This window comes from Mus musculus, chromosome 14, assembly GCF_000001635.26.
Source record: "Mus musculus strain C57BL/6J chromosome 14, GRCm38.p6 C57BL/6J".
In the NCBI taxonomy this organism is placed as follows: domain Eukaryota; kingdom Metazoa; phylum Chordata; class Mammalia; order Rodentia; family Muridae; genus Mus; species Mus musculus.
In genome coordinates, this window is record NC_000080.6 from 24,945,107 (window position 1) to 24,970,452 (window position 25,346).

General features: G+C 46.9%; 1 long non-coding RNA gene across 1 annotated transcript; it reads left to right on the forward strand.

The window, feature by feature from the left end:
* The first annotated feature begins 5,270 nt into the window (after positions 1-5,270).
* On the forward strand, positions 5,271-23,088 carry Gm32068. Its single transcript, XR_383267.2, has 5 exons — positions 5,271-5,353; positions 10,579-10,987; positions 17,130-17,226; positions 21,973-22,146; positions 22,529-23,088. It is a non-coding gene; the product is annotated as a predicted gene, 32068 (long non-coding RNA).
* The last annotated feature ends 2,258 nt before the right edge of the window (positions 23,089-25,346 follow it).

A 25,346-nucleotide genomic window follows, 5' to 3' on the forward strand; every position in this document is an offset into this window, starting at 1 on the left:
GATTCACAACAGTAGCAAAATCACAGATATGAAGTAGCAATGAAAATAATTTTATGTTTGGTGGTCACCACAACCTGAGGAACTGTATTAAAACGTCAAAGCATAAAGAAAGGTTGATAAGCAGTGCTTAGAGAAACATGTGGAAAAAAATCAGAATAGTCATAAATGGTTTACAAGTGTCATGTGACTCAGCTTTTGCAATGTTCTTTTAAAAAACAGAAGAGTAGATATGAAGAACATGTTAGTGGGCTAGTAAGGGGCAAGGGAAGGGAAGAGAGAATAAGAAAGATGTGTTGGTGTATGTAGCCGTTGTGCAGCTTGGTCTTCATGCAGGGTCCTTAACAACTGGAGCGGGGGCTGTCCCCGGATCTGTTGTCTGCCTATGAATCCTGTTTCCCTAATTGGGCCGCCTTGTCTGATCTCAGTGGGAGAGGATGTACCTAGTCCTGCGGTGACCTGATGTGCCAGGGTGGGGTGATACCTGGAGTGGGGCTCCCTCTTCCCAGAGGAGAGGAGGTAGGGAGCTGTGTGAGGGGAGAGTGTGGGGCTCTGATCAGGATGTAAAATGAAGAGAGAGAGAGAGAGAGGAAGAAAGAGAGAGAGGAGAGAGAGAGGAAGAAAGGGAGAGAGGAGAGAGAGAGAGGGGTGTTGGAAAGGGAGAGAGGAAAGAGAGAGAGAGAGAGATGTGTGTTGGGTTTTAGTATGTGTGTATTTGTGAGTGTGTGCTTGCACACAGGCGTGAGTGTTCACATTCTTCCTTGCCTGTATGTGCACCATACCTGTATGTGCCTGTATGTGTAGTACCTGTCTAGGCCAGAAGGGAGCGCTGAATTCCTTGGAACAGGAGTTATAAATGGTTGGAGCTGCCATGTGGATGTGGAACTGAACCTGAGTTCTCTACTTTGATAAGATAAAATTATAGGATAAAATCCTATGATTTTGTAAGACAGTATTGCCACAGGCAATTGGGAAAAGGACATAGAGAATCCTTTGGCATGATTTCTTCCAACTGCATGTCAGTTTGTTGTTATCTCCTGGTGTTAAATTTAAAAATGTTAGACAGCACAAGAACCAAAAGACTGTGGGTTTTTTTTTTTGGGGGGGGGGCGGTAGTGTTTGTTTGGTTTTGTCTTTTAAAGTTTTAAGGAAAAAAAAACTTAGGAATTTTCCCAATTTATTCTCCAGTTATTGGTTTCATCATTTTATCATTCTAAATACATAATTATATTTAAATTTTGTTGAGCGCCTGCATGCATGTATGTGCATACCTATAACATCAAGGCTGGGCAAGGCAGGGAACGTGGAGACTGAAGGGTCACTGGGGCTCACTGGGGCTGAGCTGAAAAGCAGTGAACTCGAGTCACTGGGATATACAATCTCAGAGGATTAGGAGTCAGGCAGAGAGTGGTAGAGAAAGGCCTACACTCGTGTGCACATGCGCAGTCCAGAGGACATCATCACGGGGGGCTACAGGTAGAGAAAAAACCGGTAGTGGGGCAGGGGGTACATGATTCACTAGTATCAGAGCCCGTGGTATCTCCATTTTCATGGCTATATCTGTATGTACATACTTGTGAGTTCGTCATTTTTATTAACATGCTTACATATTTCTTTTCCAAGGGCACAGAATTCCTCTCCCCTCTCCCCCTGCCCAGTCAAGGACTTGCTTTTGAATGGACTAATTTCTCCGTCTCTTATTTTATAATTGGTTTATTTGCACTTTTATCTTCACTAATTCCTTCCTTCTGCTTTCTTCATGCTTTATACATTGTTCCTTGTGTGACTTTTAAATTGAGTTATTTTCGGGTTTTTTCTTACTTAGGGTAGCATAAACTAATTGTGGCCATGAGGCTTCTGGGCAGGGGCGGAGGGGGGTGGCGCTGCTTTCTGTGTGCAGTGAGCGCAGGAGGGGGTCTACTGCCTCTGCTTCCTGGTATCCAGGTTGAGAGTTTTGTTTTTGTGTTTAGACTCTAAGTACCCAGAGATAAAGCCTTTGTTTAGGACAAATTCCATCACTCACCCCATCTCTCTTCATGGGTTACTTCTTTGCTTGCTTTTTAAAAGATTTTAATTATTTTTATATTATGCTTATGAGCATTTGGCTCTCATGAATGCCCCATGTGTGGGTAATGCCCAAAGGTGGCCAAAAGAGGGCGCCAGCTCACCTGGAACCTGAGTTACAGGTGGTTGTAAGCTGCCACGTGGTCCTGGGAACTGAACCCGAGTCCTCTGCAAGTCCTGTTCCCTGAACCCCTGATCTCTCCATCCTTCAACTACGTTATAGGGTTTTGGTGCGTGTCTTGTATTTCTTTTGTTTCAGTTACCTTTACACACTTTGTTCTCTGTGAAAATTGACATATTTGGATGGTTTATTACTATTTTATAGAAATTGGACTGACTGGCGATATTGATCTTACATCTTATAGGCCTTCTGAACTGATTAATTCAAATAGGTTTTTAGTGAGTTCCTTAGGACCTTTTACATACGTGTGCCTGTCATCTGAAATTAGAAATGGTCCTGTTTATTCCTTTACAATCTGCGTGCCATTTTTAATTTTTCTTGCTTTGTTACTCTGTCTAGAGTCTCCAGTACAACCTTGAGAATAGTTTTGGAAGCAGATATCAAGGTCTTGTTCCTGATTATGGAAGACAGCAGCTCATGCTTCACCATTAACAATGACTTGGGCTGTCAAATCACCATTTTGAATGTAGATTTGCAGCCTCCATAGTAATTATCCTAAAATATTTAGAATTTTCTTTCAATTTGATCTTACATCTTATAGGCCTTCTGAAATGATTAATTCAAATAGGTTTTTGGTGAGTTTCTTAGGACTTTTTACATACGTGTGCCTGTCATCTGAAATTAGAAATGGCTCTGTTTATTCCTTTACAATCTGCGTGCCATTTTTATCATCTCTGCAAACATGATATCAGGAAGTGTATACTCTCCGAAAACTTTCCCTATTCAACAAGATAGTTTATATTGCTTCATGGAGCTACAGGGTTTTTTCTTTCTGATTAGGATACAATATTCCATTTTGTAAATACTCCAAGATTTATTGAGCCTTAATCTTTCCTATGGCTGCTTTGATTGTTTCCATGGTTTGGCTACTATGAAGAATATTTTTATGACAATTACACTCAATGTTGCTCTCTGGCGTAAATTTGCATGATTTTCTCTTGGGACTTTACCTGGGCATGGACTTGCTATAGAAGCCAAAGGTCAACTTTGGATATCTCTCTCTCTCTCTCTCTCTCTCTCTCTCTCTCTCTCTCTCTCTCTCTCTCTCCCTCTCTCTCTCTCTTCTCCCTCTCTTGGTTTTTAAGATAGGGTCTCTAACTTAACCTGAAACTCACCATTTTAGCTTGAACTGAATGGTCAATGAGCCCTCAGGATCCATCTGTCTCTACCTCCCAGCCTTGGAGCTGCAGACGTGCACCACCACTCCTAGACTTTATGTGGATGTTGAGAATCTGAATTTGGTCTTTATGCTTGTGCAGCAAACATTTTAATCATTAAACTATCTCCCGGGCACCCAAATGTTTTCACATTTTATGAGATAATGTCAGTATGTTTGCTAATGTGGTTCTACCAACTGACATTTCCACCAGTATAACAATATGGCCCATAGTCTCCCTTTGCATGGACAGTCTCTGATCTTTTAGAATTCAGCATGGTGCACTTAGTTATGCCAACTTTAAACAAACCTAGACACACACGGGAAAAGTTCCCTCTATCAAATTGTCACATGGATATGTGGGGGAAGGAGCATTTTCTTGATTATTGACTGATGGACCCAGCCCACTGTGGTGTGCCATCCTTAGAAAGGAAGGCCTAGATTATCTAAGAAACCAAGCTGATCAAAGCCATGAGGAGCAAGCTGGTAAGCAATGTTTCTTCATGGTCTCTGCTTTAGTTCCCGCCTTGGTTTTATAAACCATTTCCTCCTAATTTGCTTTTTATCATAGTGTTTATTACAACAGAGAGCAATCTAGAGTTTCCTCATATAAGGGTCAAAACTTGGGGCTTGGTTTGTATTTCCCTACTGGCTTAACGGGGCTGGACAGTTTATAGATGAGTGTCCTTCAGTATGAGTCCAGTGGCTCTTCTGAGTTGTTAATTCCAGTGCAATTAGTTTAGAAGTCTGTACAGCAAGAAGGATGCACACAAGTGGCTCTCCTTGCTCTAGGGGGAGCTTGGGAACAGAGGAAACACATGGTCGCATCTGCTGCCATTTTGAATCCAGTCTAGGCCCCTCTGTTGAACCTCTACCTCAGCATGACCATTCAAAGCTGATCTGGGAACTCAGATTCTTTTCCCACCTGGATGATTATTTCACTTTTTGGTTCCCCCAATGATAGTATCTTTTAAATACTACATGAGGTTATCCTATTTTATTTGATGATATATTGGAGCTAATTTGGCCTCAGTCCTGTTATATCATTTAATATAATACCTACTAATCGCAATGCTCCCTGGAGAAGTCTTGCTTCGTGCTCAAACCTTCTGTGATTTGCACTATGTATTGGCTTCCTCTCCAATAACTTGGAAGGTTTATGGGGTATTTTTAGCTCTTCCACTGGCTGGCATGTAACTATATACAATATCCCTTTATGCTGTACTTACTGAATTATAACTTAAGAGATTTTCCAATCATAAAAATCATGGAGGTTCATTTGCTTCCTCAGGCTTAGTTTTCCACATGCCTGTTTGGGTGTAGTGTTCTCCATTCTTTTGGACCTTAAACAGTATCTTTCTACATCTAGAGCCTTCTATCAGCTTCTGATGTGTTGGCCTCTTCTTCAAACATGAACACTGGTGGATATACATCCTACTTGGGATTCAAAAAATCCAGAAAACACTTCACTGTAAGAAGTCATGGGCCATTTGGCTTCTGAAAGACTAGGAGGTGATGCTGTACCGAAATGGTCCTTCTTCCATCCTCTTTGTCTCTGTTTCCATCTCCTGTAGGGACCTGGCAAAAACGCTTGTCCTGGCCTCCTCTTTACTTGCCTGCTTAACTATTTGGATGCTAGCACTAGCTTCTGAAAGTGCTGTGTCCCGTGAGAGAGACGTTGCTTTTCCCATCAGCTTTGGCAAGGAAATATGTCTCCCCTACCTATGGGCAAGTTCTGCTGTCACTATCCTTCCCTGGAGCTACCTAGCTAGTGAAGGGATAGCTTGGGGGCTTCTGCTGCACACAGCATAGCTGTAGTATCTGAGTTTCTCTCTGGTGTCCCCCTTTCTCATTCAGCCTCAAGGGATGTGGGTTCACTTCATGAGCAGTGAGTGGAGGTTTTCTGCTTTCTGAGATCCACGGAGAAAGATTGTCTGCTTCCCCTCTTTTGTGAGGTAGGTGTGTTGCCTCTCTTCCTTGTCTCTCCCGGTACTAACACAGGAGCATTCTATCCAGCTCTGATGCTTCTGTGGGCTGTTCAGCTTTAGCTTCCCTGTGCTACTCTGCCTTGGAATTTTTCCTTTGTGTCTGACATGGGAAGAATTTGTCTTCTTGCCTAGGGGTTCATCTGTGCAGGCATAAAGCTGACATGTTTTATTGCAGTCTGCATTTCTTGGGGCTGGCAACATCAGTGAGAGCTTGGAGGATGCTTGGGAGGGCACCCACCCCATTCCTCAGTTCAGATCTCTTAGAGAACAGCCATTAAGGGACCCCATTTGAGGCTAGCTTTTGGCCTGGGTGGATGGCAAGAGTGCTACCTTGTTATCCCAAGAGAAATCTGAGATTGGGACATGAAAACACCTTGAGGGTCAGAGCAAACAATGACTGGCATGGGGGACTTTAGGATCCCTAGACTCAAGCCCAAGTGACCCTTGGGATCAGTTGTGTGCCGAACTACTTCTTTGAGCAGGATTTCAGAGGAAATAAAGAAAACGAACCTATTTTCAACACTGGGATCCACCTCAAATGCACAGAGAGACAAAGGTAGGAACAGTTATCATTTTTCACAAATGAGAAATTGGAGCAAGAGATAACCCCAAATGCCAACTCTAAGAGTGTTTAGTCATATTAGGGGATGGACACATTGAACAACTCATAGGCATTAAACTCATAGGTTTAAGCAGATCTTGCCATTCAAGGGATTGGGTGGCTCAAATGAGGTCTAGATATGAAAACTGTCCCATTCTATGTCTTGTCTAGTCTACATAGTTGTACTGTGAACAGATAAAATTATCCCTACCTTCTTTAGCTGTGATTCTCAGCTGGGGGTGATTTCTGTCTCCTAGGGAACATTTGACAATGTCTGGGGATACTTCTGACAGTTTTAGTAGCAGAGAGAGAGTTACTGGCAGGTAGTGAGTAGAAAGCAGGAATGTGGCTCTCTGTTATATAGTACCGGCAGCTCCTTGCAACTATGGGTCATCTGACTCTATGATGGTCAATCTTTACTGTCAACCTGACTAACTTTGGAGTTGCCTAGGAAACTCATGCCTCTGGGTGTATCTGTGAGGGAATTTTCAGAGATTAACTGGAGAAATGACCTACGTTGATAAGGAATGGATGGCTTCATCTCATGGGATGGGGTCCTACACTGAATGAAAAGTAAGCTCTGTTCTCTATGGTGTGCATCTTGTCCTGTCAGGATGGGAGGAAGTGAAGGGCTAAGGCTGAGGGCTATTTAACCATGATATTGTTCCTCACATGATGGACTGTTCCCTTTCAATCTGTGAGCCAGAACAGACCCTTCTTTCCAGAAGTCGATTCTCATCTGATGTTCATCCACAGCACACAGTAACTACTGCAGACCCCAAATATCAATAGTGAGAAATAGTTGAGAAATGCTGATCATGGCTCAGACCACAAGTCCAAGGTTTCAACACAGAGACCAGGATGTGGGACAAGCAGGTGGGTGGGTTCCTTTTGCACGAAAGCGACCAAGGTGGCATAAACAATTGCAATGCACATTGTGTTGGTGAACTGTCATGTGTGTGCTCTTTAAGTTCCTTAAGAGTCAACTTTGGGAGTGAGGACACCATTCCTCCTCACAAACTCAAGTTATAGTTATGTCAAGAGTTCTTCAAAGCCCCTGTCCTGGGTCAGGTTGCCCTCCTTGCTCTGTGGTGGGGAGATGGAGGAGCAGACAGCATATAAGAGGGTTGAAAACATTGTATCATTGAGGTCAGTCAGAAGATAAACTGTTTCCAAAAACTGTTACTATGGGTTATCTCCTGGAATGGAGACGCCTACAGTGGAGACCGAAGCTCATCCTTAGACGTAGAGCTCTCGGTTATCAATTCCAGCTGACCACTTTTTCTCAGTCAATTTCTGTTGGATGGTGTCAGCCTCCTATTTGATGGTATTTCTCTTTTTCTCAATCAGGCTCCGGGATGTTGTAATCACTTGACTGACAATGTTTTGGTGTCTATCTGCTGTTCCTATCTATCTGCTACTTGCATTTGAAACCAAAAGCATAGCAACTACAGATCTCTCTCTGGAGCATCTGAGACCTCAACTTAAAAGAGGAGACCAGAGTTTCCGTGGGGTCAGTCCATGGACGTTTGGCTATAAGGTTCTGGGTGTGGTGAGGTAGGCATCATGATGGTGGGAGCATGGAGCAGGGCTATTTCCTTATATCGTGGTGAATAAGAAGGAGGAAGGGATAAGGAAGACAAGGGAGGAACCAAGGACAAGACACCCAGGGCAACCTCTACAGCTAAATCCTATTTTCTCAAGTCTTCAGAGTTGCCCCCAAATAGTGTCACTGACTGGAGACCCAAACATTCATAATGTGAAGGATATCCGATGTTCAAGTTATAACTGTGTCATCAGGGGTCAGGCCGCATGAGCACCCCTAGGACCCGTGCTTTTAGCTATTGGGCTATCTGTGTCTCTTGAAGGACTTTGATGTGTGAGTCCAGAGGTTCTATTGCATAGGCCTCTGCCCTTCACCTCACCTCCCTTACTGGTTCATAGTCCAAGACACAGTTTCAGAACATAGTAAACAAATCTGGACATAGGTTAACTACATGTTCAGGTAAATACTGTTTTACATAGCCAAAAGGATGTGTCTTTTCTAGAGGTTATAGATCGGTTCCCTGAACTCTGTCCCAGCCTTGGAGACAGCTGCTGGAGCAACAGCATCGGATGTCTAGGTTCCAGCAGGGACTGTGTGGTTCTTTGAGAGCATTCTGGGCCTCAGATTTCTGACTATGATGGAGGCAAGGTCGTTAGGGAGCTGTCTTCAGGGTGGCATCCTGGGTCTCAGTCTTTTCCTCTGGTGTTCCCTAGGTTCTTGTTGGAAGCCCTGGCTGTTTAAACTGGTGAGAATGGGTTCAGTTACTTGTCCCTAGCTATACATTGACTGATGATGGACCTCTGTGGGAGGAGAAGAGCAGCTGACTAAGGCTCTACCCTGAAGATGTCTGAAGCTCTGGGTGAAGGACTGGGGTTCCACTATTATCCCTGCATAGTAGGATGCAGGTACCCATGGTGCAATACAGGTACCCATGGTGAGATCCAGGTACACATGGTGAGATCCAGGTACACATGATGGGTTGCAGGTACCCATGGTGAGATCCAGATACCCATGGTGAGATGAAGGTTGGTGAGATGCAAGTACCCATGGTAGGATGCAGGTACCCATGGTGTGATACAGGTAGCCATAGTAAGATGCAGGAACCCATGGTGAGATGCAGGTACCCATGATGGGATGCAGGTATCCATAGTGGTATTTAGGTGCCCATAATAGGATGCAGGTACCCGTGGTGGGATGCAGGTACCCATGGTGGGATTTAGGTACCCATGATGGGATGCAGGTACTCATGGTGAGCTCCAGGTACCCATGGTGAGATGTAGGTATCCATAGTGGTTTTTAGGTACCCATAGTGGGATGTAGGTACCCATGGTGGGATGCAGGTATCCATAGTGGTATTTAGGTGCCCATAGTAGGATGCAGGTACCCATGGTGGGATGTAGGTAGGTATCAATGGTGGGATGCAGGTACCCATGGTGAGATGAAGGTACCTATGATGGGATGCAGGTACTCATGGTGAGCTCCAGGTACCCATGGTGAGATGCAGGTACCCATGGTGAGATGTAGGTATCCATAGTGGTATTTAGGTACCCATAGTGGGATGTAGGTACCCATAGTGGGATGTAGGTACCCATAGTGGGATGTAGGTACCCATGGTGAGATACAGGTAGCCATAGTAGGATGCAGGTATCCATGGTGGGATACAGGTACCCATGGTGGGATGAAGGTATCCATAGTGGTATTTAGGTGCCCATAGTAGGATGTAGGTACCCATGGTGGGATGCAGATAACCATGGTGGAATGCGGAGCAGATGAGAAGATGGCAGTGGGAGAGCTGAGACTCTCCTCAGTACTCGACTCTTTGCTTGGCATGTGAATACTGGTGACAGTGGCAGCCTCTTAGACTCAGGTGTGCACACTGGGACTCTTTACAGTTCTGGCCTTCTGTGCTCTGAAATAACCAAGGGTCAGCGTTGGGGATGCAGGCTGGGTTCTATAACCGCCCTCTTTAAATATCACCATGCAATTCGTTCCCACTTAGAAGGTGATTGATGGGAACTGACAACCTAATGGCTCTGAGCTTGCTATTTCATATAGCACACAGGGCAGACCATGGGCTGGCAACCCAGGGGTCCCTTGGAGAAAGGAGACAGGGGCAACTGGCTCTTTTACCACTTAAATGTGGAGACGGTTCCCATGGTGGACAATTATTCACACCACAGATTCTAAAACAAGAGGCTCAAATTTGGGGTGTCCAGTGAAGCCTACCTCTGGCTCTGTATAAAAAAGGAATGACTCTCTATGGTAGGTACCCTTGCAGGCTAATGCCTTTGGCTGTCACCTGAAAGAATGGCATAAGAAAATGAAGCTCTGGATAAAGGTAGAAAGATCCTGCAGGAGGAATCGGGGATCTGGGGCTACACTCTGCTCTGTTGACAACCTGTATGATTTACATAGTCCAGTCACCTCTCCACACCCATGACCGTTTTAAAGTCTGGAGAGTGAAGGTTTTGTTTTGTTTTGTTTTGTTTTGTTTTGTTTTGTTTTGTTTTGTTTTGTTTTGCTTTGCTTTGCTTTGCTTTGCTTTGTTTTGTGAGACAGGGTTTCTCTGCACATCCAGATCCTGTCCTAGAACTCAGTCTGTAGACCAGTCTGGCCTTGACCTCAGATCTACCTGCCTCTGCCTCCTGAGCACTGGGATTACTGGCATGCACCACCATCCCCCAGTGTGAGAGTGAGTTTTTAGTTTGGAAGATGTTTACTGTGCCCACTCTCTGTGGAGAAGTTGGATAGCCTAAGAAGACATCAAAGTTCAAATTTTCAGAATCACCATCCTTACTGAGTGGGTATTGATTTTACACCATTGTGAGACCGAGAAACTGTAAGGGAAGGGTCCTAAGTGAGGGGTCGCATGAGCATTAAGCTCTAATAATCGCAAGGCTAACTCCTGGTGACAGAAAGCAGACATGGGCAGTGGCTGCCTGGGGCCAACATCTGAGAAAAGATGACTGTACAGGGAGAGAAGCTAAGCCCTGCGTCAGCCACTGGTTTCTCCTTCTAGCTCACTTGGATTTTTCCATTTCTCAGGATAAGCAAGATTCATGAGGACTGTGCCACCTGCAACACACAGCAAGTGAGCCCCCACCTTGGAGCACCCAAAGAGCTGTAACTGTAGGTAAGTCCTCCAGCCTCCCAGCACCAAGGGCACAGCTTTGGCTTCTTCCCCCAGCCCAGACCCTTCCATGCTTGTACAGCCATGTCTGTCAGAGTGAGGACAGCCTAGCAAATCACAACGTCCTTCAGAGCAAACACTCCGGCTCCAGGCTCAGAGGTGTCCCATCTCTTCCTGGAAATGACCTGGAGTCTTAGGTATCGCTCAGCTACGGAGAGGCGTACTCTGCTGTTCTCATCAACCTTGACTCCTGGAAGCTTGAGGCCACGGTCGAAGTCTGCCTCCGAGTCAGTTCCTCCTGCAAAGCTGACCTTGGGCCCCAAGGTACGGGGTGACACTGGGTTCTTCTCCTCTCTCCAGCCTGAGTGACCTTTAGGGAGGAGTGTTGCTACCATCATTCCTCATGACAAGGGTTTGATATTTGCTAGAAGGTCCTCTGTGCATGATGGGAAATAGAATTCTCGGAAGGGGAGGAGAGGAGCTGGCACAAAGGCGGGATGGGGAAGGGGGCCATGATCTCTGGGGAAGAGGAGAGCTGAGATGTGTGCTAGCACCACAGCACAGGGTAAGACTAGAGCCAGTGGATAGGATGGTCCACATACTGCTGGCTTCTTTCTAAAACCTCTGACCCATACCTGGAAGACAAAGGTGTCCCCAAAACCTAACCACAGTTTGTGGGGGCTTGACTTCACCACCTTCCAGCCATTTCTTCTTCACTGCCTCTCTGCTGTTTCCAGGCCTTAGCCAATGCTGTGTTTTCCTTAGATGCCCTTCCTTCATTCTAGAAGCAGTGCATTCTAATTTGTATTCTAGCCCAAACTCTAAAGCATTTTAGAGCCCCCCCCCCCCCCCCTGCACCGCTGGGCAGAATGAGTTGTTCCCTCCTCTAAGCTCAGAGGACTCTGGCTTCCCCTTCTGCTGCAGCCTTCTGGTTTCTGACCATTTCCTTTCCCAAGAGCAGAGCCTATGTCTGGTGAAGGCTCTGGTACACCTGGCACAGCTGGGCATTCAGGAAACACTGCTGAGGGGCTGGGTGTTCTTAATGTGTTTGGGGGCATCTTTGGATGCTGGCATGCTGGGTAGACAAACCCCATCTATGTAAGGGCAGCTGAACTCTAGCATTTAGGGCAGGACCCTGGGGCTTGGTTTGATCAACCAGGCTGGGCAGTCACAGAGGAGCAGCCTGGGAAGCAAGAACCTGCCCTACTGAGCCTGTGATATTTACCAGACTGACAGCTTCACAGCCAGAGCAGCCTGGAGACAGGCACTAGCTAGAGAAAGTGGGTCAGCCTGACTCTTCTTCAAGCACCAGGGAGAGCCCTGGGGTTTAGCCATGGCAGTGATGGAGACTGAGCCTGTCATTTGCAAGCCTCCAAATGAAAGGGATTAGTGACTGCTCCGATCTACTAATGTTCTGTGCAACACAGGGTGAGGAGAGCCAGTGGAGTTTTAAAATCACGTGCACATTTACATGTGTGTTTGTGTGGCATGCACATGTGTATATAAGGGTGTCTAGATGTGTACGTGCATACATGTACACGTGTGCATTTTGAATGTGTGCTTCTGTATATGTACCTGTGCATCTGTAAGTACGTGCATATGTGTGAATGAATGCCTGTATGTTTGTTTGTGCCTCAGCATGTGTGTGCGCGTGTTTGTAGGCATGCTGAAAGAACACACACACCATTCATGCCCACATCATGTGTACAACATATAAGGGGGAATCCACTACCATGCTGGACAGGATCAGGGAAAGATGTGAGCCTCAGGGCAGAGAGGTTCAGCCTGAGTGTAGGATTCACCCCGACCCCTGCCTCCCTTAGCCTCCACTTCCTCATTTGGAAAGCAAGCTGTAGTAGTGTCTATCCTCACAGGCAAGGTGTCCAGGCTGAGGGGTCAGTGAGCAGCATGTTCTCATTTGAGTTCCAGCACCCACTCTAGAGGCTTTCCAGGCGCCTCCCTGGTCCTCCCCTCAGAATGACAGTGTACTTGCCATAAGCAGATCAGGCTCTGCCTGTGAATAGACTCCCAAGCCTCTCCTTGTGTGATATTCATGTATACACAGCTCTACCAAGTTCTATGACCATGGGCACTTAGTTCCCCCAGTGATGCTCCCAGTCGGTTCTCCTTGTGTGGAGATCATTTGGAGCAGACGGAGCAAGAGGCACTGAGCACATACTGGGGAAAGCATAGGCATTGCAGGGCAGACTCACAGAAGCCCCCAAGGGAGACTACCTACCCCAAAGGTGTCTCTTTTACTTCATCCTCACTGGCATCCCGAACCTCATCCTCATAGCTGCCATCTCCTCTCTGAATTATGGGAAAAGTCATATTCAAATAAAGCTATGTGTTTCATTTAGAAATCGAGCCCGCCATGTGGTTCATACTAACCTCCTGCACAGAGGAAGCCAGCTTGTAATGAGGCCCTTTTCCTTGATGAGTCTTGTGGACAACAGAGATGATGTTCTTTGGGGAGAACTGAATTGATGTTCTTGCTACTTATGATGGCAGGATGTCTAGACAGCCTCTTTTTAAACTCCCCTTCTCCTCCAACAGTGAGAGGGCCATTCTTCCTGGCTCACAGGGGGGACAGGGTCTCCGAACCTCTTCCTGCATTCCCCATGGCTTCTCTTCAGAATCCTCTTCCAGCCACATGTGACAAAGTCCTGCCCCTTCCTAGTTTTGTCTCCTGTCATGCTCACTTCCTCCCCTTGTCCTTAGGCTGGAGCAAACACCAAGGGCTTCAGATGAAGCTTCTGGAAGCCTCTCTGCCTCTATTGCTCAAGAAATGTGTGTGTGTGTGTGTGTGTGTGTGTGTGTGTGTGTCTACATACACACACACATATATACATATACATATATATATACACACACACATATATAAATGGTATAGATATATAACAATATATATCATATGTATAATAATTTTATAATTTATACGTATATATAAATGCCTTATAAAATCAAATTTAAAAAGAAACAATTTTTGCTTACTATACCAGAGGTGTCAGTCCATGATCACATGACCATAGGGGCAGTACACAGGGATAACACCCTGTGGTAGAGAAGCTGCTCACTTCATGGCAGTTAGGAAGCAGACAGAAAAGGGACTGGAGAGGAGGCAGGCCCTTCGAGAGTGTGCCTCCAGTGGCGTGTTTCTTCCAATCAGGCCTCACCTCCTGGTGGCCCATGCAGCTTTAGATGCATCCACTGAGGGAGAAGGAGCCATCCAATGTTGTCTAGGTGTCACCGGGCCCTTCATGCATGAGCCTTGGCGGGTAAGCATCTGTATTGAAACAATGCCAGGCTGGATGTAGGCTGTCCTCCAAAGATAGGTGTGGAGAAGGCTTATTTCTCATCCTATTGTGCTACTAGGAAGTGGTACAGTTTTCAAAATGTGGAATCTTATGGGAAGAATTTACACCACTGAGTGTGTGTATCACCCACTGCCCATTTGCTTCCTATCCACCACGAGGTGAAAACCTTCCTTTGCCACACTCTCACTGTGAAAACAGTAGCTGGAATGACCCCTTGCCTTTGCTAAACTGATTGTCTAGGGTCATTTGTTACAGTGACAAGCGACTGATAGTCATCCCAGGCTAAGCTCTGACTTTGCCCTCCAGGGATTACAGTTGGCTACACCCTCTACCTCTCCTGGCCCTCTCTTTGGGTTGCCCCTGCCCATAGGGAACATCAGGGTATGCAGCAGATCCCCAAATCCACCTGTGTGTATGCACTGGAGCCCTGTCAAAGCAGAAACAGAGCCCAAAAGATGATTTGGGTGCCAGTATGAACCTGATACTGTAGCGTTTTCCTTGCCCAGGGGCACCAAGCAGAGCCTGCTGCCTGGGTGGGCTCCATGTCTGCAGAAGACCCAGTTCTAACATCACAGACAGTACCTTCTACAAATGTCCTTTGGTGACAGGGGTAGGCAACCCTTTCCCCTCCCCAAAACCTCTTTTATAATGGAAACAGTCTCATTCATGAGGGTCTTCCCTAACAAACACCAAACCCTGTAAAGGCCCACCCCTCAATGGCATTGCACTGTGTGTTCGTGATTAAAATAAACTTGAGGGTAGAGTCACAAACCATAGTAGGTTTCTGCGTGATTTTAGTTGGGATTTCTTTAGAACTCGACCTCCTTCTCTCCTATTCCCCTGAACTTTGACTCAGACAGAGGTAGAAAGAGGCTGGCAAACAGGTGACAGAGACAGAGTGGGGGGGGGGGGGGAGGAGGAGGAAAAGTGGGTGGACCTAGAGAGGATAAGAGAGGCAGAGGAAGAAAGAGTAGAAAGAGGCAGTGATGGAGGCTGAGAGAGCAAGCCTGTGGTGAGAGGGGAGGGGAGGGCACGCTGCAGACTGCAGGCCTGGCCCAGGCAGTGATGAAAGGCTGGCTGGCCCTGTACCGTCTGCCTCCGGCATGCAGCCCAACTCACAGCGGTAGCAGTTGGACCAGGCACTTGGCTCTCTCTGCTGAGCCCAGGCCTCTGTCCCTGACCTCAGCACAGCTGCAGAACCTTTGTGCCCTTCTATGGAAGCTACCAGGCTCCCTGCCTGCTTTGAGGCCCGAGGAGTGGGCATTAGTAGTATCTGTTCTCCATGCTTGTCTGTGCCAGGGAAAGAAACATGTGCCATCAGCTGGGCTTATCCAGAGACCCACTGCATTGGCATGGAGATGAGGCATGTGTCTCCTGTGACAGTGTCTTGCCTTCTTAATCAGGGACTTACTGAGGAGTGTGTTGAAATCAGCTGGCATTTCTTAAGCTCAACAAATAGGGATCTAGTATCTCCCTCTAGGGTAGCATGTTTCAGAGGATTCAGAATCCTCCTCCGTTCCCATTTCTTGTATTTTCCTTAATGTCCCCAGCCCATGGAGACTACCCCATAAGGAGCAGGGTTCTAAAACGACACATGACTTGTCAGGCAGGGTCAGCTTCTGAAGGGACAGCCAGGCTCGGAGAGGCTTCAGTGTGTGAACTCTGCTGGCTTCCAAGTCTGTGGATCAGGGCTAGGGGCTAACTGTGGGTGGGCCTCAGGAGCCAGGTTGGCGGGTGTCAGCCAGCTACAACCCCAGCCCCCACCGTGTGTTGTGGAGACAGTGCTATAAACTTCAGGATGCAGTGTGAGTCAGCTGCGTAGTCTTTAAAGAGATGAGACTCTTTTATAATTCTTTCCCTTGAAGGTCTGCTCATGGTTTTTGCTTTCCTACATTTGACTGGGACCAGAGCCCAGAAGCTTGCTGGGTGGCTGGGGACAGACATGGCCCTGGGACCTAAGGCATGGTCAGAAGTAATTGATGTGGAATGAGATGAGGAAATCATTTCCCTCAATTCCTCCAGAGTCTGAAGCAGAGATTCACGTTGGTTCAAGAGGCAGCAGATGGACCCAATAGGAGTTGCAGGGTGGGTCTTGTGGGAGGGAGCCAGGAAGGAGGGGAGGGAGGGATGAGAAAACAGAGCCAGAGAGGTATCTTGTGGGCTGTGAGGCTTTGAGTTTCGTAATGTTGTTGGTCGTCCTTGCCTTGATGGCCTCAATATAATTCTGACATTTATTATATACCAGTAGACAGTGAGCTCTTGGGACACAGGCTTGGTCTAGAAAGGTGTCCAAGATCCTTCCAGGAGTCGGAGGTAGTTAGGGGCAGGAATCTGTTGCCTTTTTCAGAGCTTGGAATTAGAGGTTGAAGCCATGCCTGCCCAAATAGTTAGGGCCCAAAGGCCTCAGCTGACATATGGGTTATAGATGCTTGGGAACTGCAGCCAGAGTACAGGGTTCGAGGGTGACAGGCACGATGCTAGATAGTGAACCAGGATCAGCAGACTCTGCCAGGCAAGAGGGAGGCAGAGCCTGCTATGTGGAGATGTCCTTGGCAACAGGGTAGTCTAGTGAAGAGGCAGATGCAAGATCATCCCTCCCTTTCCAGATGCTTCTGCTGGGTGGAGGGACAGGAAGAGGAAGGGAAGGAGGGAGAGGAGGAGAAAGAGGAGGAGCGAGGGATAGGGAGAGTTTGAGAACATGTGTGCTGAAGGAGCTGGATGGGGAAGCTGAGCCAGGGTCAGGTCCCAGGACCAGGTTTCCCTGGGAAGAGTCAGGAGACAGGAAGTTTACATCACCCGTGGATAGAGTCCAGCATCTTTCCATGCAGAGGGAGCTTGGGGTGAGCCTGTGGGTTGCATTGGAATGACTGGCCCCAAATACCATTCCTCTCCATTTCCATGGCCCTGCCATGGCCCATGTGGAGCGGAATAGTTTCCATACCTCTTAACCTGGGGCTCAGCTTTGTAGCTTGTTTTGGACAATGGGCAACATACCTAAGTCAAGATCCAGAAAAAAATGGAGCAGCCTGGAGTGAGGCTTGCTCTAAAGCAATGAGGTGAGATTTGAGGCTGAAGATGTCTGGCCAGTGGGAAGAAGTGACATTGTTCCAGTCTCGGCCAAGGTCTCCTTTGTTTTGGCTTGTCCACAGGAGCCTTTGGGTTGTCCTGAAGTGGTACCAGCCCTAGCAAGTGGGCAGGTTTAAAGAGCTGGAGTCATGAGACCAGGGCTACCCAAGCTGGCCACGGGTGAGTATCCAAGTGTCCTGATTTGCTGAGGACAGTTTTAGTGACTAAATTGAGACATGGATCACCTGTCCTACACACCAGCAGCCAGGACCATGACTGCCTGCTCCACGGGTACCACGTTCACAGAGGCTGTCCTCACCTTGTCTAGAGAAAGCTCACAAGGGCCTCTCAAACTAGAGAAGCTGCTAAGGGGGCAAAGAGGTTCTAGCTGAGCTTGTCCCAGGTAGGCATCCATAACAGAAAGGCCCATCTAAGATGCAAGGACCACCATGGGAAGGTAACGGGTGTCCCATCGTAGCCAGGTTCTCTCTGGGGTCTATGATTTCGATAGACTAACCAGAAGAGACACCCAGTATGTCCATCCTTTGACACTTTTAGGACTTCTCCTTCTACAGTCTTTTTATTATTGGAGTGTGTGTGTGTGTCTATGTATACATACATGTTTACAATTGTGTGTGCCTATATGGAGATTATTTTTTTCTGAGACAGAATCTCTTGTTGAGCCTGGAACTCACTCTTGTAGCTAAACTGCTGACTATCACGACCCTGGAATCCTTCTGTTGCTGCTTCCCCAGTACCAGAGTCCCAGGCATGGACTACAATCCCTTAATGAGAACACCAGTCCTCAAGCTTGCTCAGCGAGCACTTTATGCACTGAGCCATCTCACTGGCTCCTATCTATCTCTGGCCTTGATACTTGTGTTCTGTTTTTCTGCACGAGCCTCAGAGCCTGCACAGAGATCCAGTAGCTGAGGAGAAGGATACAGGATGCTCAGGGCCATCTGAACTCTCTGAGTCCTGTCTTTGGTAGGAGGAGCCTATGGTCTTCTGAGAGTAGACATAGTATCCAGATCAACAGGAGCTGCTTCCTTGCTCAAACTACTAAGCCAAGCTTATCTCAGATTCCAGGAAAGCCTCCTGCAATGGCCTCTGGGCTCCATGCTTATGCTGACAGCAGGATTGTGATCTCTTGTATATTGCTGCCCCAGAGTACTACCAGGCAAGTTCCACTCCTTCCTGACGCCTCACTTTACCCCTCTGTATAGTTGAGCGATGTGAACAGCCCTTCCAGCTCCCATTTAATACAAGAGCATGGGAAACACTATCCTTAGCTCCCTGATCCCATTAGAGGGGTGAAGATTGATCAGATTCTAAGATAAGGCTGAGTTTTGATCCCCCATCTTTCTCCTTGGAAGTGTGGTGGATGTCTGTGTTGGAGCTTACAGCTCTAAACAGACTGGGAGGAACATTTCTGATGTGCAAGCCGGGAGTCAAAGGCTGCTTGTGTTCTAAACACCCCCCCCCACACACACACACACTCTCTCTCTCTCTCTCTCTCTCTCTCTCTCTCTCTCTCTCTCTCTCTCTCTCTCCCTGGTTCATCATGCTGCCTTCACACTGGTTCTACTGAGCCTGCTCAGACCTCAGCAGTGAGGGAATAAGGAATAGGAAGGGGGTAAATAAACTGGGCGGTGGTGGCGCACACCTTTAATCCCAGCACTTGGGAGGCAGAGGCAGGTGGATTTCTGAGTTCGGGCCAGCCTGGTCTACAGAGTGAGTTCCAGGACAGCCAGGGCTACACAGAGAAATCCTGTCTCAGGAAAAAAAAAAGGTGGGGGTGGGGTCGTAAGTAGGGTAGAGCAGATTCAGCTGCTGCTTTGCGAAAAAGAGGAAGAGAGAAAGGTGGGGTGTCCACACCCTGTGTCCTACATGAAGAATGTAATGTGACATTTGGAGAGATTCGGGGTTATTAGAAAGTGCATTGTTTAAGAGTTACAGCCCTGGGTTAGACCGCAGTAGTCATTTCTGGTAGCTTAGATCATGGAAGAAGAACCTCAGCCTTCCATGTTTGGTTCTGTAGGGCCAGGAGAAGTTTTCTTCCACACACTGTCCCAGAGGGCAAGGCAGGGAAAGACCCACTACTAGTGGTGCCACTTGCAACAAGTAGCTTCATGCCTCACCAAGGAAAGGGAGAGATACCATTAAAACAAGTCCCCCACTACATTGATTGAGGGGTGATTGATGGGTCACCACTTGAATGTCCAAGAGTACTGACCCTCAAGGGCAATATGTCATCCGTATGCCTCAGGGGAGGGGCATCTAATCTAGTATCCCAAAGGCTACCCACCATAGACACAGCATGGACACTTCCTACTCCCTACAAAAGCACAGAGTGCATCCTATAAAAGACCACTTCTTAGTTAGCCATGAGTAGTATTGTACCCATTTTCCAGATTTACAAACTAAGCACAGAGAAGGAGAGGGATTGCCAGATGTCACACAGTCAGAATCCACCTGAGATGAGCTTTGAACTCCTTTCTGCCTTCTGTCACTGTTCAAGCTCAAATCATAGAAAGGGACATTTTTACTTTGATAGGAAACATCAGACCCCACCTTCTCTGTAATGATGTCGGAGATACAGCCTCCGACATCAGAGATACAGGTAGATGAAGACTAGAGTCAAATAAGTTGATTTCTAAGTGATGTAATGCTCCTCAGGAAAGGTTTACATATTTCATGCGTGTGGGGGACACAGATGTCAGCTGGGAGAGAGAGATGGGAATCTTGCTCCAGAGTATTGTAACATCAGAGGAAAGCAAGAAATCACTGGCTGATACCACCCCACCTCTGCCCCTTGGTTGCTTAGGTGCACAGTGAGAACAAAGAGCATTCAGGGCTCACCTGCTAGAATGTTCTGGAAGTTCCTCCAAATCAGTAAGTGTGAATGAAAGCTCCTTCCAGAATTCCCTGGAGTTAAACTACTCGGTATCCATACATCAAATGTTCCGAGTCCTAAGTCTCCAAGTCCCCACGACCATCGCGACAGAGCATGCTGGACTCAATCAATAAAACATGTGTCATGCAAGCATTAGGACCGGCGTTTGACCTCCAACACTCACATAAAGGCCAGGCACTGTGGCACACGCCTGTGAGGTGACAACACTGAAAAAGATCCATGACATTAATCTCATGTTTCATGTGTACATACTCACAAGAACACATACGCAAGCATACTAAGAAAAAACAGGTCATGGTCCCCTGACTGTCCCTACCTCCTGTGTTTCTCTTCTGGGTAACTGATCTTCTCTGTATGCTGACAGATGCTCCCAGGGCCTGTACCACTAGGCCATGATGCCTTTGCTATAGTAACTTCCCATTGAAATTCCTGCTGGGGGTGATTTCATATTCAGTTAGAAACCACAGATCACCTTGCGGGTTGTTTTTTAACCTCTTTCTATCTGCACTGGTGCCTCCAAAAAAAAAAATAAATTAATTAAATTAAAAAAGAAGCAGCATACACAAAGGAACTGGGGGATTAGAATTAGTTCCCAGTGCATCTACATTAACTTGCTTCTAAAAGGGTGAAAGGATTCACATGTGGGTAATCCCTAAACTTTCATGTACCATGGCCCGGGTTCCCATTTTAGCACTACTGATAGCTGATGGACCTTTGACAGGAGCAGTCAAGTGTGAAGTGATCCCACCTCATAAGAGATGATTACTGGATTCTTGGAGTGAGATAGGTCTTCCAGGAGAGGACTAGTTCCCAGGAAAGCAGGTTACTATGAAAAGAGAAAGCTAAAGCCAGACATGATGGCTCAAGCCTGTAATCTCGACAACTAGAAGACTGAGGCAAAGGGACGATCATAAATTTGAGGCTAGCCTGGGCTACATAAGGAGTTCCAAGCCAGTCTAGGGTACAGAGTGGGAAAAACTTTCAAAACCAAATTTTAAAGGGGCTGTATTAGCTAGCTTTATGTCAATTTGGCACAAGCCAGAGTTATTTGGAAAGAGGGAACCTCAATTGAGAAAATGCTCCCCAAAAGATTGAACTGTGGGAAAGCCTGTGGGGCATCTTCTTGATTGGTGGTGGATGTGGGAGGTTTAGTAGGCAGTGCCACCTCTGGGCTGGTAGTCCTGGGTGCTATAAGAAGGCAGGCTGAGTAAACCTTGAGGAGCAAGCCAAGAAGCAGCACTTCTCCATGGCCCTTAACTTCATGGCCTCTGCCTCCAGGTCCCTGCCTTGAGTTCCCTCGCTGACTTCCCTAGATGATGGGTTACACGTTGTAAACAAGTTGTAAACAGAAAAACCACACCCTCACACATGAACACCCAAGTTGTTTTTGGTCATGATGTTTTATCACAGCAATAGATGCCCTAAGACAGGCAGGATAGCCCCTACCCCTCCTCTTCCTCCATCTAAGGTATCCTATCCCAGCATGCGAGCTGTCTTGCACGGGCTCAGGCAGTGGTTGCAGCTAGAAGCCATACAGTTTGCACTTGGCAATCACCAGGATCTAGAACCAAACAAGCCTCTTTTCTTTGTATAGTCCCCAACACTGTCACCTGAAGGGTGCGGCTACGGCGACACAAAATAGTCTGAGACAGATGGGTCTGTGGAGCTTCATCCTTTACTCTGGTGTCTTCCTGAGAGTGAGACTGTTTAGCTGAGGCAGCGAGCGACAAACCCAGGAGCAGGAAGTCTCACCAAGAAGGGAATTTGAGATCAAAATCTGTGATGCAAGCAGGCACACTTCTTCCCTCCCTCGGTCGGAGAGAACCAGTCAGTCCCACGGACGTGTCTCAAAGTGTGTGCGAGGTCTTTGTTAGTATGTTTTACAAGGGATAAAGAGTCTTCTTAGGAACCAGGCATGGACTCTCTGGATCTTTCCACAGCCCCTGATCATGACCGTGGGTGGTCCCGAGAAGAGCCTGACCTCTGCTCTATTCCCTTTCCTTCACCAGTGATCCACTCTGACCTCCCACAAGGTATGGATGACAGAAACCCATAGTACATGGGCTGAGGGGAAGGAGCTTGCAGGATGGAGATTTGATCAGTGGCTGACACACCCAAGAAGCCCTCCTCAAGATTGCATGGCCAGGAGTGTTGGAGCCCAGCCTGACTTAATGCTATCTTCAGTAGGTACTAACAATTACTGCATTGCATGTCATCCTGAGAACCAAGGATGCAGTGTGGAGAAAGATTGGGAAGGGAAGGAGAGAGAGAGAGAGAGAGAGAGAGAGAGAGAGAGAGAGAGAGAGAGAGAGAGAGAGAGAGAGAGAGTCTGAAGGTTCTTCTCAAACATTGTACATGCAGCAAAGAGTATAAAACAGGGCAATGGGAGAGTGGGGGAGAGAGGGTGGCTTCTAACAGAATAACATTTTTATACTTTTGAAATTGTCATACATTTATACAATGTATATTTATCCTATCCCTCCTCACCATCTCTCCCCAGTTCCCCTGTGCCCCTACCTCACTTTCCTCTAAACTTCACCCCCTCTTTTTATTTTTGTTTTGAAGAACCTGGAATCCAGTTTGTGCTGCCTGTGTGCAGATTAGTGTGAGCTCACTGGAGCTTGAGCCACGTACCTGCTTCTACCAGGGATGGCTTTCATCGGGCACTCACGAGAACTCTTTAAGAGGATAAAGAGAACCAAGGAGGCGCAAGAGAAGGTGCCTAACGGCCAGCGAAGAGGCTGCTGTCAGCATCCTCCAGGGAGGAAGCTGGTGACTCTGTGACAGGGAGATGAGGAAGATGGGCAGGTGTGGAGCATGCTCCAGACATTTAAGTGACAAGTTCGGCTGATGGACAGGTGAGGTGCGTGCTGGGAAGGAGGAGGTGGAGGACATGACAAGGAGGTCGGGTTTCATAGAGAACCGAGACACATGACTATTCTTCCTGTGTCCTTCCCAACAAAATTCACAACTCCGTACCCAGGTACACAAACAACCAAATCAAACATTCATTCTGGTCCTCGCATTTGCAGTTTGAGTGAGTGGCTTAGTGTTCTGTCTGTGCACAGTGAGGACAATAGAACACAAAGCATCCATGATTTCAAAGAACCCAAGCAGTCTCCTAGTCCCACAGACTTTAGTGCATGTCCTAGATGTCCTTGTCCATTGCACAGAATTCTCTATTTCCAACCCTGAATGGGGTCTGAAGTCTTAGACATGCCTGTGGGACCCACACCAAGAGACTGTACCATCTTTCCCCCTATAGACTCTGGTTAAAACAATGGCCACCCTGCTGTCCTAGAGCAGGGTGCAGAGTACCATTAAGGGAGGGTTGTTGTTGTTGTTGTTGTTGGTTTTTTTTTTTTTCAGTACATAGAAAATGAAAGGTGGAATTGTTCTTAGGAGCCAGAGGGGACACATGGTGAGATGAAGAAGAGCTAAAAACAGTGTTCAGTTGGGGGAGTTGGAGCCACATTAGGTGAGTCAAAGGCTGTGTGCACTTTTCTTATGTATGACTTCAGTGTTGCACACGAAAAGTTTCTTCCTGGTGAATGAAATTGGTATGCATGGTGCACACACATCAGTGACAAAATTAAGAAACACTGATGCAAGTGCAAAAAAATAAAATATCTACCTCTGATATAACTATTAATGTCTAAAGTATCCCTGGTCCATCTCATGTGCACATGGCTCTGAGTGTCCCTGTGTGCTTCTGTGGTAAATTCATGCTTACATTTGTTTTTTAAAATGTATTTTTCATACTTTAATGTTTCTGAAATCACAATACATCTACTAGTTGTTTCAGTGTGTATGCTCAAATATCAGGTAGTGGATCTTACGTAGCACTGCCATCAGAAAGGAGATGTATATAGCTATAAAAATAGCATTCCCTGTGTGTGCATAATTTGGTCTCTTGATACCTCTGCTTAACATTGCATCACAAATACTTGCACATGCCTTGAAACGGGTTCTGAGTGTGTGACTTTTCCAGGGCACATAATATTCCAGTTTGGAGATCTCCCCCAAATGGACCATGTCACAGTTTTCCATCCCTGTGACAAAATTCCTGGGAGACAATAATTAAAAAGAGCAAAGGTTTATTTTGGCTAGGGGTTTAAAGGGTTCCGTTCACGGCTGCTTGACTCAGTGATTTGGGCCCCATGGTGGTGCTGGACATGATGCAAGAAGGTCAAGGAGGTGTGATTGCCTCCTGGTGGTCAGAAGCAAGACTCTTGTCCCTAAGGGACCCCACCTACTGGCAGTTCTAACTGGAGAACTAGCAAAGACCAGGGACAAAGCCTTTCAAATGGACAATGGCACCACTTAAGATTCAAACAATAATATGGACTCAGTTCTTCCCTCGTTGAGAAACAACTTCTCAAACATGATATACAAATGAAAGAAGCCACTCCCATGTCATGGGATAAATGTTCACCTTCATGCCATCTCTGAAAAGGGAGTTTCTGTGTGTGCAGATGGGTTTGATGGGGTAGGTTAGGGAGGGACACATACTTGAACAGTGGCCAGTATGGATTTCTTTCTGGTTAAAATAACAGGCCCTACTCTGGTTGCCTGCACTTAAAGGCTACTGAGAGTGACCCCTTAGATTTCCAGCCAGGCCACAAGAGGGAAGAGCTGCTGAGGTTTGACCTGGGCCCTTGGGAGGGACCAGATGTCCTGGGATTCACACTTGTATTCCCAGCTGAGCCCTGGAAGGGACTTCTGCCAGCTGACACTGGGGTTCCAGCATCCCTCTCAGAAAGGCCTGCAGCTAGGACACAGCTCTGTAGCCTGCACCATCGTCCCTGAGTGGCTCTGAATTTTAGATCAGGTGCATTTTTTTGACCAAGAGATCTTAACATGGAAAGTCACACTTTCCAGGAGATGGAACCTCAGTCAGCTGCCGGGATTCCCGCGCTGCATCTCCTTGAAAACTGCAGGCAGAAGGCCAACCCAGTGGGATTTTCATCTCAGAACTGGAGGATGTTAGAGGTGGAAAGGGATTTGGAGGTCGGAGGGATGATGTTTCTCTTTCTTCAAACCTCTCTGCTTTGAATAAAATAAGCACTCCTCAAATAATCGTCGTGCAGTGGGTCTCCAAAAAGGTTGAGCGTGGCAGCTTGGAAAGGTGGAAATCAAAGAAAGGGCTTTGATGCTGGGAAGGAACGTCACCTGACCCGGACACATCTGCTCCTTGTAAACAATGTGGAATTCGAATGACAGAGGAAGTAAAGATGGAGCAATATCGATGTCAGCCACCGCCACCCACATACTACAGAGCATTAGGGTTAGATTTGAAGGGCCCTGCACACTCACTGGAACACTTTGCCCAGACAGTGGCACTGTTTTTAGGTAGGGCCGGCTGTGGAGCCTTTAGAAGGTC